The sequence below is a fragment of the Harpia harpyja genome, chromosome 21 (genome assembly GCF_026419915.1).
Source record: "Harpia harpyja isolate bHarHar1 chromosome 21, bHarHar1 primary haplotype, whole genome shotgun sequence".
Lineage (NCBI taxonomy): Eukaryota > Metazoa > Chordata > Aves > Accipitriformes > Accipitridae > Harpia > Harpia harpyja.
The window spans coordinates 6752817-6769338 of record NC_068960.1 but is presented as its reverse complement, the minus strand read 5'-3'; positions in this window follow the sequence as shown (position 1 = coordinate 6769338).

The window sequence follows — 16522 nt, the reverse complement described above, 5'->3', positions numbered from 1 at the left end:
GAAATTGCTTGAGAAGCAGAATTTGATTAGAGGCAGCCAACATGGATTTATGAAAGGAAAGCTACGTGTAACTAACTTGCCGGAGTCTGGGGGAGGTACCATTCCCCGGCAGCCTGCGGTGTGTTGGTTTTATATAACCTGATCTGCAAAGGGAAGGCCTGGCGTCTGCCACCAGAGTGGTGGGATGGATGGGTGTCACCTCCCTCCCTTGTCTCTGCATGGTCTCACTGCCTCCTCTTTTCCCGTCCATCCCTTTTACTCCTTTTCTAGTTTTTTAGGAGAGGAGGGCTATTGTTTTTTCCTTTGTCCTGTGGTTCTGCTCTTTGTCCTTCCCTTCCTCTCCCATGGGACCTGGATTGCCTCTTGGTGGCTCTGCAGGGGGTTAAACACCACCATCCACCCCACCTCACCAGCATGGTCTGCCTTAGGATGCACACTCCATCCTAAAGGGGGAATAAAACACCTCTGAAGAGGGTCACAGCCTTCCTCAGCTTCACGGATGTTTGCTCCTTCGAACAGGGCCCCCAAGAGTCATTATTTTGGAGAAGGCCAGAATTGCTCTGCAGAAAACAGAAAATCTTCTGACAGCCTCAGACTTGCACACCACTATCCTCCAGTATGGCCAGTCCAGCCTGGCGGAGGCCAAGCATGGAGGAGCAATGGCCAAGGGAGTCTTGACCCAGCTGAAGGAACTGTCACGCTGCCCAGAAGAGATAGAGAAGGGCTTCAAAGGCCTTCCCTGTCCCCTCTGTCATGGCAGCTCTAATTGCATGGCTGGAAAAAGTCCTTGCTGCTTTTCAATGCCATGGCTGACACAATGGAAGACCCAAATGGGACAGCCGAAGCGTGGCTTCATTTCCTCCTGTGCTGCCAGCCTGCGAGGGCAGGGGGTCATTCGTGGGCTGGCAGGGGGACGACTGTCCCGCATCGCTGCCAGCTATGGACACGGCATGGATGGGGAGCCAGGGATGTGGCTGGCTCCATCCTATCTCTTGGGGCAGGGTCTGTCCCCTTCCCACCAAGGTGTGTTATGATGGGCAGCACAGCACAGAGATGCCCGTGGCCGAGACAGCTGGGTCCATCCACCTTCTCCCTGCCTTGTGTGCCCCAAACTACTCCCAGCACCATCCAGAAGACGTGGACGAGTCCCCTGTCCCCGGGGCCCCCAGGGCCACCCCATCGCTCACAGTCCTCCTGCACCAGCTGGGAGCATCCTGCTTGCTGCTCCAGCTGCGGAGCCACCACTGCAGCATTAACATTCGGGTGACTCCAGCTCACATTTGCCTCTTCCAGGTCTCTGAACTCCAATCCCATCGTCCTGCTTTTCGGCTCATAATTTTGTACCAGGCTCTTAAAACCGAATTTTATTTTTATTGCAATGACCCTGTAGTGCTGCCAGATCCCTCTGTGGAGGAGACGTGACATCTCCATTACATAGCTCAGATAAGTGTCTTAAAGAGACCACACACAAAGGAACCTAATGGTACCTATTTTTATTAGGTTTATTACAGGAGGGGAAGTAAAGCAGTCCGATCTCCCCACAGGATACTCCGTTAACAGCAGCAGACAGAGAGGAGAGATCTGTGGAGGCGGATCAGTTTTCCAAGAATATTAGCTACTGCTGCTCTAAAATTAGAGTCTAGGGAGAGCAGACAGGTTGACATAATTGAAAGGGCTGTCTTATGGGATGACATAGTTAAACGAGCCCATGATCAGCTTTAGAGTGACAGCTCAGCGACTTCTTCTAATCCCCAAAGGAGCACTGAGTTGCGAGGCTGTGATTTAACTAGTCCTGGATCTTATCTTGTGATGATGTCAATATTATTAGAACCCATTTCTAAAGAGATGCCTCCAAAATCACTGTACATGAACCGACTGGTTTTACAGGCATGATTCTCCTGCAGCTTCACCCTGCAAAGCCCGTAGTTGATACAAAGGCTCCTCTGCTGCACTTCTTACATACCCGATCCTGTCCCTGTGGGCTGGGCTACAGGGGCAGACCCAGAAACAGGATTAAGAACCTCATTTCAGGATGGAGCTGAAAAATGTCCTTGAGCTGCCCATTTTATTCAACATAATTTAATATCAAACACAAACTAACAAAGTTAGAGGTGAAATATAATAGCAGGAACCCCATAAAAAGTAACCTAATCTGTAAGATAAATAGACAACACTTTAGCCTGGGGAGATAGGAAATAAAAGAGAAATATGAGCAGAGCCATTCTCAATTCATAAGTAACCTTAAAGAGAAATAATGAAGATGAGTCCTCCAACTTTTAATGTCTTAAGATTCTTCTCAACCAGAAAAAAGGCATTTTTACTGTTTTCCTCATACACTCTCACAAGGTGAATGTCCCCAGCCAAATGCCCTGGATCATTCCCACACAAGCAGACACCCATCAGATGTGGAAATGGTTCGGAGGGGCCATCCTGCAATTCCTGATGGGGTAGGAGACATCAGAGGTGGAGCTCTTCTGAACCCTCGCACTGGTGGAGCCTCTCAGTTGCCTTTGGTGGTCTTGTTTCGGGTGCAAAACTCAGAGCACCCATTGGCTTCATGGCGGTGTTAGCCTGACTTTTTTTTTTTTTAATTTTTTTAGCCATTTTTTGTTAATGCCTACTTTAACTTCAAAGGCCGGGATTTTCCAAGCAGCCTAATGCATTTAGGCACCTAAATCCCACTGAGTTTCAAATGTGTATCAGCCCTTAGGCTCCTTAGCAAATCCTTGCTAAGTGCCTAAGGGCTCATCGGCACAGCCACTGTTATGCTGCCGGATTAACACAGATACCATTATACCACCATTTCTTCAATAGAAGAGTCTCTTGTTTAAAACCCCCTTCCTAAATGATGAAGTAAACTGGAAAGGGCCTCCTCTGATGGTTAATTTTTGGTAATATATATACCTGTATGAGAATGTTAAATTCTCTCCTTGGGTTATACTAAAAAAAAGCTTTGCTTTGTAGACTGAACTTGAATTAGAGACCAAGTGCTTCTAATCCCCGGCTCTTGGCCCTGCAGGGGAAACCTCAGAGTTGGTGTTTTAGAGGTAAAACCCACCAGATATCCCACTCCTTCTGATACCCTCTACATCTCCAACCCCCTTTTAGAGCATCCAGACAGGATGCTCTAAAAGGAGCATTCTTTTAGAAAGAAGAGGCTTTTCCTTCTTCAGTATCACTGTGTACTCTATAGGAGGAACAAAAAATCAGCAGACTCAAGCCATTTGCTTTGCTGTTTGGGAATGTCCCAGTCCAGAAGGGAAGAGCACAGACGGCAGCCGAGCTGGCAGCATGACAGGTACACAGGGCATGTAGCTCTGAAAAGGCTATCTCAAAGGGTGGGAAACATTGCAACAGCCTTTCTTATAATAGTGAAAAAATAAATCCCTTATCAGGTGATTTCTGGTCACAAATCAAACACTAATGTCTTGCAATGTCAGCTGCCGATACCTAGCAGAAAACAGATTAGGGGTCTCCGTGACAGACTTCCCTGGAGTAACAACAGTCTTTTTGTTGAGTCCGTACTGCAAACGGCCCAACAGGACACAGTCCACGACTACCGAGACCCAGATTTGCTAGGCACTACCATGATGCCATCAATCAGCAAGGGAAGTTAGACCCCAAATCCACCTTATTCATTGCATTGCTGGTTTCAAATTAAAGCATTTCACTGAAAACTGAGACTCTATCCTTAAGTACTTCAACTGATGATGATTTAACAGCAGTGCCAAACCTCAGCATTGTCTTTATTTTTCCTTTTTTTATGTAGATAAATGGAGCCATCCTTCTTTCCCGTTTTGTAGCACTAAGAAATAAACTTGAACCATCATAAGTGGGGTTTGGTTTATGCTGTGAGTACAGAAGGGGACCAAACCCATTTCTGGTGCGGATGAGCAGGTCTCTTGCAGGTTAGCAGGGGAGAGATGTCAGGGGAGTCCTGGTAGAGCTTGGGATCCAGAAGGAAAAGGATAGATCCGGAGCAGGAATAGCTGAGCAGAGGAGAAGCCTCCCTTAATGCACAGATCCCGCAGCAGGCAGATGGCCCTAAAGAAATCATCTCCGAAAGCGATGGCTCTGAGCCGGACAGCATGAGTTTGGGTCATACCCTGCTTTGCAGCCGCTACTCGGAGTAGGGGGTAGGACAACAGTTTCAGCTATTATTTCCCTTGTTTTCCAGAGAGTAGTCCCTCACCCGTTGGTCCCAACCACCCATTTACTGGTGGCCTTTACCAGCCCACTGGGCAGCCACGTCCTTGGAGGGCCCAGGCAGCCCTGGGAGGTGGTGGAGCACCCGCAGGGTGATGCTCCCTTTTGGAAAGATGTCCATGCCACACGGACAAGGACGTGTGACACTCGGAGCTGCGTGCCACGAGGTGGCACCATGTCACTGCTAACCCGCACGGCGGGGTCACCTCTGCGGCCAGGCAGCTTCTGCAGGACCCTGCTCACCTGGCAGGCCTCGGGCTTCCTCGTTAAAATCCCCCCACTGAGCTTTTTTTTTTAATAACTGGGCAGCCCTCCCTTCTGTAAGACCCAGCTGAGGGAGGAGGTGATGCCACTGCCTTGTCCCATGGAGCATCCTCCCTCCCAGCAGGACCGCTCGCCTGGGAGAGCCCTCTGCATCTCCTGCAGAAATCTGGTCACCCCACAGCCAAGAGCACGAGGTTTGCAGAGCCACGGTACCGTCTCCCACTGGTTACAGCTCTCCTCAGGGGGGTCCTGGACTCCTGTCCCAGCTGTCCCAGTTGTTTGTTGGCACTGGGAGAGACGTCAGTGTCACAGTGGTGGTTGCGCCCGGCTGGTGTGTGCTGGCATGCACTGGCTGTGCCCCCACCTTCCAGGGACCTGCATGCAGGAGAGCTTGTTTCTCCTGTAGAGCTTCATCATGTCAAGGTAGGGAGGATTCAGGTGAGCCTATGGCCCTGAGGAACTTTAAACTTCACGCCTTGGCACATTCAGGTCACCTCCATCTTGGGAGCACCAGCGCGGAAAAGAAATGCAGTGGGTTACAGTCCCCATCCCAAAGAACTTGCCCAGCACCTGCTTAGTGCCTTGATTAGGCTCCTGAGCTCCTGATTGCTGAGCTTCCACAGCCTAACCCAGTCCTTGGGGTCCTTCAGCAAAGCCCTGCAGCTTAATGCCCTGTTCTGCTCGGGGGGGTACAGCCCCAGGACCTGCCTGTCCCCACCACACTGCTCTGAGCTCTACTGACACAGATCTAACTTTGGCGACAGTGGGACAGACTGCTGAGATGCTCCACGGAAAACAAGGTGACTGCTGCACCCAAGTCTTCCCTAGTGAAGGAAACACAAGTACAAGCCATAGAAACCTATTAGCAGAAAATTCCCCAACGGAGGAGAGTTTCTGCACATGCCAAGGAAGCTCCAAGTAGCTCCTTCTGCTCTTGCTTTAGAGCATGGAGCAACCAGCCAAAAAAACGTGCACTTCTTTCTGAAGAGGAAACGGAGGGAGCTGCTCAAAGGGAACTCTCCTGCATTGGTTCACTGTCCCTGGCAGTGCGCTCAGCGCTGTAATAGAGAGACTGGTAATACCTACATTATTCCTGACACAATGCTTTGCAGCTGAACAATACATTTGCCAATTCAATTTATTCAAACAAGTTCCTTGGGAAGACAGCAAAGCAAATCCAGGTGGCAATTACCGAATTCAGACTCTGCCCTGGACTCGGGGAAACAAAGGGGCAAGATATGAGAGAAATAGCAAGTTCTGCTGGAAATCCCACAACCGCAGAATCCTAAGAGCTTTTAATCACGTGCTTGCTAGTATTCAGCTGAAAAACCCCTGTGTCATTGGGCAAGGAGACAGAGCAGCATTGCAATTGCTCTGCTGTAGCACTTAGCAATTTGGAGTATCTTTGCTACAAAAATTAAACGCTTTTTTTGTTTTCTTTTGAAAGCACAGCAGTATTTGGGCTCCACGGCCCATTGCAGTGACATGTAATTGAAGAATAAGTACCTTCAATAGCTACCAAGACTGACAGTGTTGCAAGTCCCACTGTGTTGTATACTGTCTAACCATACTGCAGACGGATGGGTTGGAGGTTGCCTACAAGCTTAGATGAACTGTCTAACCAGTTCAAAGCTTGGTTAGATGCCTTCAGCCATGTGCTGAGTCTCACCAGATCCCTGACCTTCTTTCCCAGCACATCAGCACGGACACAAGCCCACCGCCCAGTGCTGGTCCCTGTGCCCACGACACAGCTCCAAGAACACAGCCTCCTGGATGGCTGGAGGGAGAGAAAACCTGCCGGGAACCTCCGCTTTGGCTCTGGATGTGCAAGAAGGAAACTTCTGTTGCAGAAGCACAGCTATGGAAAATTTCCTCTTACTAGAGCCTGCAAACCCCACAGCATCAACTTCCCATACCCCATTCGCAGCCATGGGGTGAGGCCCCCAGATCATGCTTCATCTCCCCATCCCGCTCCATCCCTCACAGCCAGCCCCAGGGCAGCTGTAGCTCCTCTCCCAGCAAAGCAGTTACACCAGGGATGAATTTGGCCCCAGATGTAGAATTAGGTTAAGCCAAAAGGTGGCAGCATCTTATTCAGTATCGATTTTGCATGAATATTTCTCCTATTAGCCATTTTTCTTTCTAATCATAGAATGTAAGTTTGTAAATTACAGAGGTGGAGAGTAAATGTATTGCAACCTCTGGCAAATTGATATTTTTGCAGCAATGGTAAACTTTTTCTGATGGCAGATAATTGAAGGGAGCAAGCGTCAGATAAAATTCATAAAGATTTGGACCTACTGGAATAAGACAAATGATATTTAATGTTCGGAGTTGTAAAGTAATTACCCTGGGCTCCAATATAATAAATACATAGACACAGTAAATGGAGTTTGGCTGACCAGGTGCCTTTGATGCGGCCCTGCGCAGGGCCCTGTGGCAGCCGGGGGGGATGGAGAGGGGACAGACCCCTCAGTACAGGGGGACACCTTGGGTTGGTGTCACCCCCAGAAATGCCCTTCCTCAGAGGAAGGAAGGAGCTGTCTCCCATGCCTGCAGCAGAGCCCTGCAGCCCCGAGCCGTGCTGCTGGCAGTGCAGCCAGGGAGCCATCATCACCCACAGCCCTTCTACATTTCCAAAGGCAGAAGAATCCTTTGGGTGCCCAGCTTCATCCATACCTCCCAGCAGCGATCAGCTGGTGCAGGTTCTCCAGCAAACCCACAGCCTCCTGTTCTCATGCTCCAGCCAGCGGACATCACCACTTTACATCGATCTCTTCCCCTGGCACCCAAGAGAGCAGCTGGCAGCTAACAAAGAGGAGGGTGACCCGCTCCCTGGGGTGGTCACTGCCCTTAACCCAGGAGGGACTGACCCCTGTGGGGATGGACATCCCAACCAGAGCTTGATGCCACTTCTGGGCATATCCAGACCTCACAAGAAAAAAAAGAAAAAAAAAACGCTGCCAGTGCCCTATTCCACTTTTCAAAGCAGGATGTCAGCATAAGCTTCCCTGGCAAGATACATGCAGTGCTAAAATGCTTTTAATACAGGCACCTAGCATTGGCGGCTGTTTGGCAAGCACAGCCCAGCCACCCCAACGGTGAGGAAGAAAACGTGCTCAAACACACACCGAGCTGGGAGGTTCCAAGCCAGCCCTTCTTTCGGGCTCCTCAAACACCATCTCTGAGCAGCTGCTGGGAAACCATAAGCCAACAACAGGCCTTGTTCCTGCTCCACCACCAGTACTCCTACTGCTAATGTGCCTCTGCCCCTTTGAAGAAGTTGCTTAGAAATTCAGCAGCAATTATGCAAGCTTTAGTATTAAAAAATGCACGTGGATCTGAAAGCAAATATGAAGCTGCTGCTGTAACGCTAGCTTTAAGCTGTCTACAGTCCCCAGAAATTCTCAGTGGGATGTTTGAGAAGGATGTATATGTGTTGACAACATTAAATGATCCATGGCTCAAGGACAGAATTGAAACCATACATCTACTTCATACAGGCACTGATCACTGGGAGAGTGTTTTTCTTAAACTAACCACGGAAGGCCAGGCACCTCATCCTCCCCAGAAAGGCAGGGATGGCTCAGGGAACAGAAGGTGCACACACACTCATACCACATCCCGGTGTGTAACAGAGCTCCAGTGAAAAGGGAGAGACACATGGACACCATCAGCAGGAAAAATGTTATTGTGGCTGCACCATCTTTGAGGGAAATTGAGCATGTCACTTCGGTGCATCACCCTCTTCTCATCACCTCCCAAAGAGGCAGCGCCGCTCGCACACAGCCGTGCAACATCTGGCGAGAGGGCGAGGAAGGGCAGGATGCTGCAAGACTCGCCGGGGTGAAAATTTGCCTATTCTGCATTACGTGTCCCAGAGCACAGCCTCGGATGCCCGTGTGCCTCGGTGCCGCCCGTGGCACTGCAGCAAGCTGTGAGAGCCGCCAACGGCGAGTGCCTCGCTCTCAAAAGCTATAGCCTTTTCTATACGTGAAATTCCCAAGGACAAGGAAAAACTGGCAGACAACAAGGAGGATTAGGTGGTTCCCCAAGGAACACAAGAAACGCTGCAAGATTGTATCGTTGCCCATTTCAGTGGGGTGATTAGGCAGTATTTGATGCTGGGAGGATGATTTCCATTAGGCTATTTTGCGAGCGTTAGCCCAGTTATTAACAGTAGGTGGTGGGAAGTCATGTTTCCCCGCATGCGATAAAGCCACACTCCTTGAGACTGCAGTCTCCTTGCCCCAAAATCCAGGCCTGCCATGGCCAGCACCCTGCCCCAGGGAAGCTCCCTCTCCAAAAGCTGGTTGCTGATGCTTTCTAGTTCTTGCTGCTTTGCAGCACACTGCTGTAAGCTGCTCAGGAGAAACCTCCCCCCGGCTCTCCTGCTACTCCAACCCCATCACCCTGGTCCCTGACTCAGGTACTGGTTTCCATCATTTCAACTATTACCAAATTAAAGGGTATTTCTTTGCTCCCTCGTTTACGCTGAATGTTTATTTAATAGGCTGGCCAGCTTCAATTAGGTCTGTGATTACTCACAGATGACAGCTCCAGCATAACAATGTTTACTCTCAAACTCTATCTCCAAGTGTAACCTGTGATATATTTAAGGAGAAGGTATAAAACCATTAATGTTGAAATAGCTCTACCTATGGGACTGAAGTTTCTTTTTAAACCCAAACAGCTGGCAACTGAGTAAAAATGTACCAGCGATATCAATGCCCTTCACCTGGAGATTTAGTTACCCCAGTGAAAACCTCACATGATTGAGGTCTCCAGATGTCTTCGCCTTATCACTGACATGTGGAACTCCTTGATACAGGATCTGTATTGTCCAAAATAAAGTTTAACAGCTCTAAGTGCATTTTCTGGTCTGTGTTTGGATGAAATCCCTGGATGATTTGTTCGTGAAATACCATGGCTGGTGGCTGGAAGTGAAATGCAGCATCTTTGGGTCAGATGTGTCCCTAAGGTGCTTGGGGTTCATTGGCAGGAGGATGTACCACAAAAGGAATATCCAAAGCCATCTCCTCAACATGGTGTTACTTCTTGGGAAATGTCAATGGGAGTTCCTGGTCACCCCGGCTCTGAAAATTGCATTTTTAGACCCCAGAGTGTTTGCCCTGGTAGGGTCCCAGCCTGGCTGCCCCTACAATCTTGGTACCCAAACCATTAGCTGGGTGAGAGCTACAGTACTAGGGAGTGGGGAGAGGTGGCTCTGGGGTGGCTCAGAGGCAGAGGATGGCTCTCCCCCATCCCATCACCCACTGTCCTTCCAAGGGGGCTGCACTGGCTGTGCAAAATGGTCCCAAGGAGAAAGTCCTGCCTCTCTTGTAGTGTCTTACAGCGAAAACAGCTTCCATACATCCCTGCAGGTTAATCAGCTGCTTGGAGTCTAATTAGTGCCAAACACTCTTATCAAGAAGACGTGGGTGGGTGCAAAACCAGGCATGCTGACAGCCGGGGATGTCGCCGGCATGTCCATCTCCTGCCCAGGACACAGCCTGGTCCTTCTCTGAGCCCTCCAGACCAACTGCGATGACCCCAGTCTGGCCATCGCCCTGGAGAGGGAGTTGAAAGGGAAGGTTTAGAAGGGATAGGAAACTTCCTGGCCTTAATTCACTGAACTCTTTTGTTTCAACCACATTTAATATCTTAGAAATTACGAGTCGCGGGGACCTGGGTGAGCCGAAGGAGAAGGCGTGATCTGTGAGGCCAATTAAGAGGCCGATGGCACAGAGTGAAACGGGAGCCCCTCGGGGAAGGCCAAGGTTACATAAATAAGCGTGTGAAGGAGCTGCACTGAATCTGCAGACACTCAGCCACTAGTGATACCCCTTTGAATCTGGGAAAATTAAATATAAATAATAAATGTTTAACCACACAGCAAATAAATACAATGAGGCACCTTTAAAAATTATACTAATAAACAGCAAGCTGTTGTCCTTCTGCCCAGGGTGGCTAAGCATCTTCTGCATATCGGAGACAAAGAGCACAACGGCAGGGCTGTGTTTGGGGGGCTCTGCTCAGCCAGGTTGTCTTCACCTGCAGTGTGCCATCCTTGTGATGCCATCCTTGTGATGAACCCCAGGACAGCCCAGAATAAAACACCCAGCAAAACTGGAAATAAAATAGTGCCAAGCTCACCCAGTGAATGTCAGGGCCCCTGGACCAGACGCAGCTCATCTCTGCCTGCGTGATCCCAACAGGCTTCTTCTGGGAACCTGGGAGCAGGATTGGGGCTTGGATCTCAGAGGAGAAGCCCAGAGCCTCCTTGTGATGATAAAAATGTTCAACATGAGCTGCGAGCTCCCCAGAATTGCTCTGTGTCAGCACTCACTTTACAATAAGAGCTCTGCTTCTCGGCTTCTCTGTTTTACTGCTTTCTTGGAAGAAGGGGAAAAATGAAATGGAGATATAAAAAATAAAGGGGTCATTTATAGTTAAGCACATTAGGATGGGAGTGAGAGAATAAAGCAGTGAGAATGGCTCAGCCGGGGGCCTACGGGGACTTGTTCTCTGGTACTGGCACGGTCTTTACTAGGTCGCTTGAACCTTTTGCGTTCTGCTGCAGAGCTCAGACCTGGGCTATATATCACCAGACTTGCCGTGGCATGCTGTGGATAAGCCCCTAACTATCCCTAAACACAGGCTTCTCCCACTTGTGCCAGGAGTTATAGTTTACGGGTGACTTTTATAGGCAGTGAAAGCAACCGGTCCAAAACCGAGGGGTGCTGGGCAGTGCGGCAGAGAGCGCGGGATTAAGTGCCTATCAAGTCCCTTTCCTATGATGTAATTTCATTTCTCCCCAAATTCTGCAGGGAAGGAGCAGGGCAAAAGGCCTTCCTTGCTGTGATTATACATTCCCGGGCAGTTTAATTATAGTCTTCAGCTTCTTAAACACTTGCGCAATAAACCCACAGAGAGCCGCCATCCCACTATAGTTAGTTATCAGTTTCTTTTCTTCCCAGCCGCTGGGATTTGGTTCCACATTTACTAGAGGTCACTGGAGCCAAACTCTGCGTAGGGCTAGGCTGGCTGTCACTGGGGAGCTTGTGCCAGAGCTAAATGTGTCTCTCAAGTTGGGTTGACTCAGTGGCAGCTGACGCTGGTGTTTGGGTTTCTTTAGACCCCTCGCCTCTGACCACCTCTGGCTTTGATGAGCCCCCATGCCTGCACTGAACCCCCACATCTCACCGGTCTCTAACGGCTTCAGATTCCCACTTACAAGCAACTGTAACCCGCTCTCAGCAAAACCCAGGTCCTGGACACACCACCACGTGTAGGAAGCACCTGATTCTGGTGACAAATGTAGTACCCAGAGCTCAGGGCTGGTTTTGACACTCAAGCACACACACAGATATTCTCCGGCCTTTACATCCTTTCTCCATTTTAACTCATGGCTTCATTAGACTAATTTGTTTCCAGGTTGGAGGATGAATAATGAGCCTCAGCCTGTGGGTGCATAATTAAGTTTTGATAGTGAATGTTTTTATCTAACCTTGTTTTCATTTTTATCCTCAGTACCTGAATTACAAGTCAGAGATTTAGGGCTGCAGGTCTGCCTTCGTATTAAACCCACGAAGTGCAACAGTGCTCTGCCATCTCCCAGGACAGTGCCCAGTGGTGACACTATGGGGTGGTGTTTCAGTCAGGTCTAGTCATCAGGGATGTTAAAGGAAAGAGAAATAGTTAATAACAAAATGGCTTTTCCCCTGCCACAGTCAACACAACACACAATCCCTGGTCCCTGGTCCCTGCGGGGTCTGTGCATTGATAACTCCTCCCCAGTGGGGTGGTGCATCCCAGTGGCAAAGGTCACCTGGAGCATCTTGGTGGGTCCCACGATCCTGCTGCATTTCCTAATGTGGTATCTAAACTCCATCTGACTTTTTTCGGTCCCCTCGGATGTAGTTGGCTTTGTTTCTACAATTCTAATACATGCCTGCAAATTCCCCAGACTGTCCCCGTCCTCCCGTGCCCTGCAAGTGCCTCCTCAGCATTACTTGGCCATTAAGGTCTCTGTGCCCTGGGTCTCTCCGCTTGCTGGTGATTTTCTCCAGCCTTCCCGTTGTTGTTCTTTTAAGCGCTGCAGGGTTTCCATCAGGCTTTTCTGCTGATCTTTTTGGCCTCTCACTGCTCCTATCATTGTCAGGAGGGTTTTCCATAATTCCCTGTCTACAGGGGTGGGTTTAGGGATAAGAAACCAGAGCAATTGCTTGGTACCTAGAGGATGCTCTCCGGGCTAAGGTAAGGAGCAGAGCACATCTCGCAGCCTCCGCTCCTGCTCCGGGTGGGAGCCGAAGCGCTGCGGTGGCAGGCGAGGAGCCCGAGCAGGTACTTAGTACAAATGTTAATAGCGTCATTGTTTATACTGTAGGATTGGAAAGGGCCTCCTGGGTCATCTGGGGCATTGCCCTTCAGTAACTCAGTCCGTACTCAAACTATCCCAAGGGTATTTTTAGTCGATTCATGAATCCTTTTAGGAATTCGGCCCGGCGACCTCCGTCAGCAAACAATTCTTTTGCCTAATTGACTTCACTTTCTGCATGCCCTGTTTTAATACCGCCTTTAAAGTTTGAGGCTTTTTCTTCCTCTCACAGTGTCATCCACTGCTCAATTTCAGTAGCTTTCTTTTCCTATTCCTACTTTTTTATCTGCGTTCCAGTTTCATCCGCAGCGCTCGCTGACGAAGCCCCCTCGCCTGGAGGGCTGAGCCCCTCTGTGCGTGGTAAGATGGTCTCCACCAGGAGACGTTGTGCATGGACTAGACGAGGTGACAAGGGTGGGAGATGGTCCAGAGGGTCACCTTTACCCATGTAAACCTCCAGCAGCAGAGCTGGGAACAGTCACAGGGGCAGGCTACCTCCCAGCTCCCATCACGCTGGCTGCAGCTGTTTGGAGGGTCCCCGTTTTCCTTGATGTCTTCAACTTTAACTGCTATCAAAATAACAACAGACGGTGAAGGAAAAGAAAGAGAATTAAACAGTGGGGTTCGTTACCAGTTTTTTCTCAGTCGTTAGTATTCTTCTGATTTGATCCACCGCTCCGTGCCATGTCATCACTGCATTGATATTTGCAACACAGCCAATTTTGAGCATGTCACGAGGAAATTTTTTTTGAGACAAGGTTGTGGGAAAGGCAATAAAGAGACAAGTCAAGGGGCTGCTACCAACATGCATCACCCAGTTGAAGAGGTTGCATGCCTACACTCACCCTCGCTGCCCGGGGTCACTGTCCCTGCAGACCTGCCTGCTCTTGGCTTGTGTGGTTGCTCCCTACTCGGCTTCATCAGAATGAGCTGAAGTTAAACATGAAGCTTTTGGTAACCTGACTTGATCCGTCTGGTGTACGTTATGGAGTATCCTCAGCAGCACACACACAGGGTTGTAACCTCCAACACGGGGGTAGCATGGGGCAATAATGTTTCTGCTGGCATTGGCCCCTAATTGACCTGTTGTCCGTCCATTTTCCTTTCCATCTTCTCCAGTTTTGGTGAAAGGGCAACAATTCACATCTCCCTCTGATGCGTGGCTTTGATTCAGCTGTGAACTTAGCGGAGGGTTTACCCTGGGAATGGCTTTGTGTGTACAACTTTTCTGCAAGAGGAGACAAGGAAGGAGGAAGCCTGAAGCAGGCAACCTGAGCTAGCTGGTCAGACTGGAGCTTGAATAACCTACATGAATCCTTGGGATCACCCAGGCAGAATTTCATTTAAATAAACTATGCAAACATGCAAGCTTCAGAAGACATTTTTTTTTTCCCCAGGAATGCTACATTTTAGAGAAAAAATAACTGTAAAAAGAAGATGTTCTGATTTGATGAAGTCAGCAGAGCTGTAGGCAGGATGAAGACCATGCTCTCCACATCAGTCTCCAATTCATCAGCAGAGCCAGCTGGTAAATATTTGCTTCTTCCAGTGATCAGCTGAAAGGTTCTTCCATTCCCACAATACTATTATCTTTGCAAATTACTTTTATTCTAGCGAAAAGCAAAAACCTAAATCCTGACTGTTTTTAATTGAAAACAAAGCGGTAAAAAAAAGAAAAAGGCTTTTACAATAATAAAAGCGTGGACTGTAGTTTAAATAAGTACTTTCTAATTTTCTCCCAAATAGTTTGATACTTGAAAAACTCTGCTAAGAGAGTATTTTTGCATAACTCTGTCTATCCTCTGCTTGGCAAATTAATCATACCAAGTGGATTCACAGGGTAGAGGTGAGCAGGTCTTAACCCTTCCTCCTTCTCCAGCAGGAACCAAAGACTTTGTCATGCCCCATGATACAGCCATGATTTGGGGTGTTTGCATGGGACTAGGCACCCCGAGGCAAACCAGGGGGTGCATGGGTAGACCTAAGTGGTGCAAGCAACTCACAACATTTGGGAAAACAAACCAGGATGAGCATGATGCAGTGCCAGGACAGAGCTCAGAGAGGTCCTGCGACCTGCATCCTTGGGGAATGCTCAGCTCCACTGCAGGAGGCCATGGACAGCCGGGATTGACTCTGAACTTGCCCTTGCCTGGACCAGATGTTTGACCAGAGCCCTCCAGATGCTCCTTCCACCCACCATGTTTCTGGGATATCGTGATGCTTCAATACCTTTGTCCCAGCACAGGCTCCTCGTGGGCCACCAGTGGGTCACTGCAGATGCAGGTGGCCCCCCATGGCGTTTGGTCTCGAAACAGGGCTGAGCTCCCACCAGGACAGCTCTCCCCACCCAGCACAAGCTCCCTCCTCCAGCACTCGCTAATACCCGCTTCTCAAAGCGCCTCAAGTTTTTCTTGAGGAGGAAGGGAGTATTAAAAGCCTTTCCAAATGATATAGAGGCCTTTGTTATTTTAAGAGACTTTCACTCCCCCCTTCTCCGTTTGACTTTGTTACCTGATGCTCGAGGAATGCATTTTCCCCTCTATTAAATGTTTTAACCGCGTACGAGTTCCATCTTAATGTTAGCATCTTTAATAGTAGAATATTACCATATTAATTGCTATTGTGAACCAGAAGATACTTATATCATCTAGGCTTTCATTACCGTCATGGAGGGATTTTTCCTACTGAGTCAAAAGTGACCACTTTCCTTAATCCCCTGTTTAAAAGCCCTGCGATTCCTCCTGACATGCCTAGGACGAGGGTGGGCAGCGTTTTCCCGGGGACAAACTTGGAATTAAAGGCATTAATTTCCCGAGGAACAGCAACTCCCTTCCCAACCTGCTGCGGGTTTCTCGGTGGTGGGGCAGTTAGTTTTTAAGCAATTAAGAGACAGCCACCCCCCCACGCACCCCCGGGCCTTCCCTACCCGTGGCGGGGAAGGGAGGACAAGGGGGAATTAGCCGGGAGAACAATAGGGATTCAATAAAGCCCGGATCAGGTTGCAGCCCTTTTGTCACCGGGACTCGTGCCGGGGGTTAATGGGGCAGAAGGAGATGGGAACGGGGCGGCAGCAAGACTGGGACACAAAGGCCAAAACACACGAGCTCCGAGGGGGACAGATGGGGACAGGGGAAGGAAACAGCGGGGGGGGGAGCACTGGGAGGGAAGGGGCTCCATCACTGAGCAGTGAGAGGGGATGGGGGGGGGGGCGATCCCTGCGGGTCCCCTCCCTTTCTCCTCCATCCCAGTTGATTCCCCCCCACCCCAGCGGGTGCCCCCAGCCTGCACGTTGCGTGTGTGTGTGTCCCCCCCTCGGTCCTCTCCGGCCGCATCCCAGCATCTTTTGATCTTGTAATAAATGAACCGGCCGCTCGCCCCGCGGGCTGTTCAGGCCGGGGGGGGGGGGGGGAGCCGCTGGTGATGTCCCCCCCCGGCGGCTTTCACCGCTGCCCCGGGAAACTCACCCCCCACCCCCCCAAAACCAGGGCTCCCGGGGGGGGCCAGGGCTGCAGGGCTACGGGCAGCCCCTAGCAGGCGCTGCCTGCCCTCCGAGTACGCACAATGCAGCCCGGTGCTGTTTAATTAACGTGCAAATCGCGTAGATTAAACGACTCTAAATAATTAGCCACAGATCCTATAAACAGGATAACATATTTAATTAAGCGGCGATGT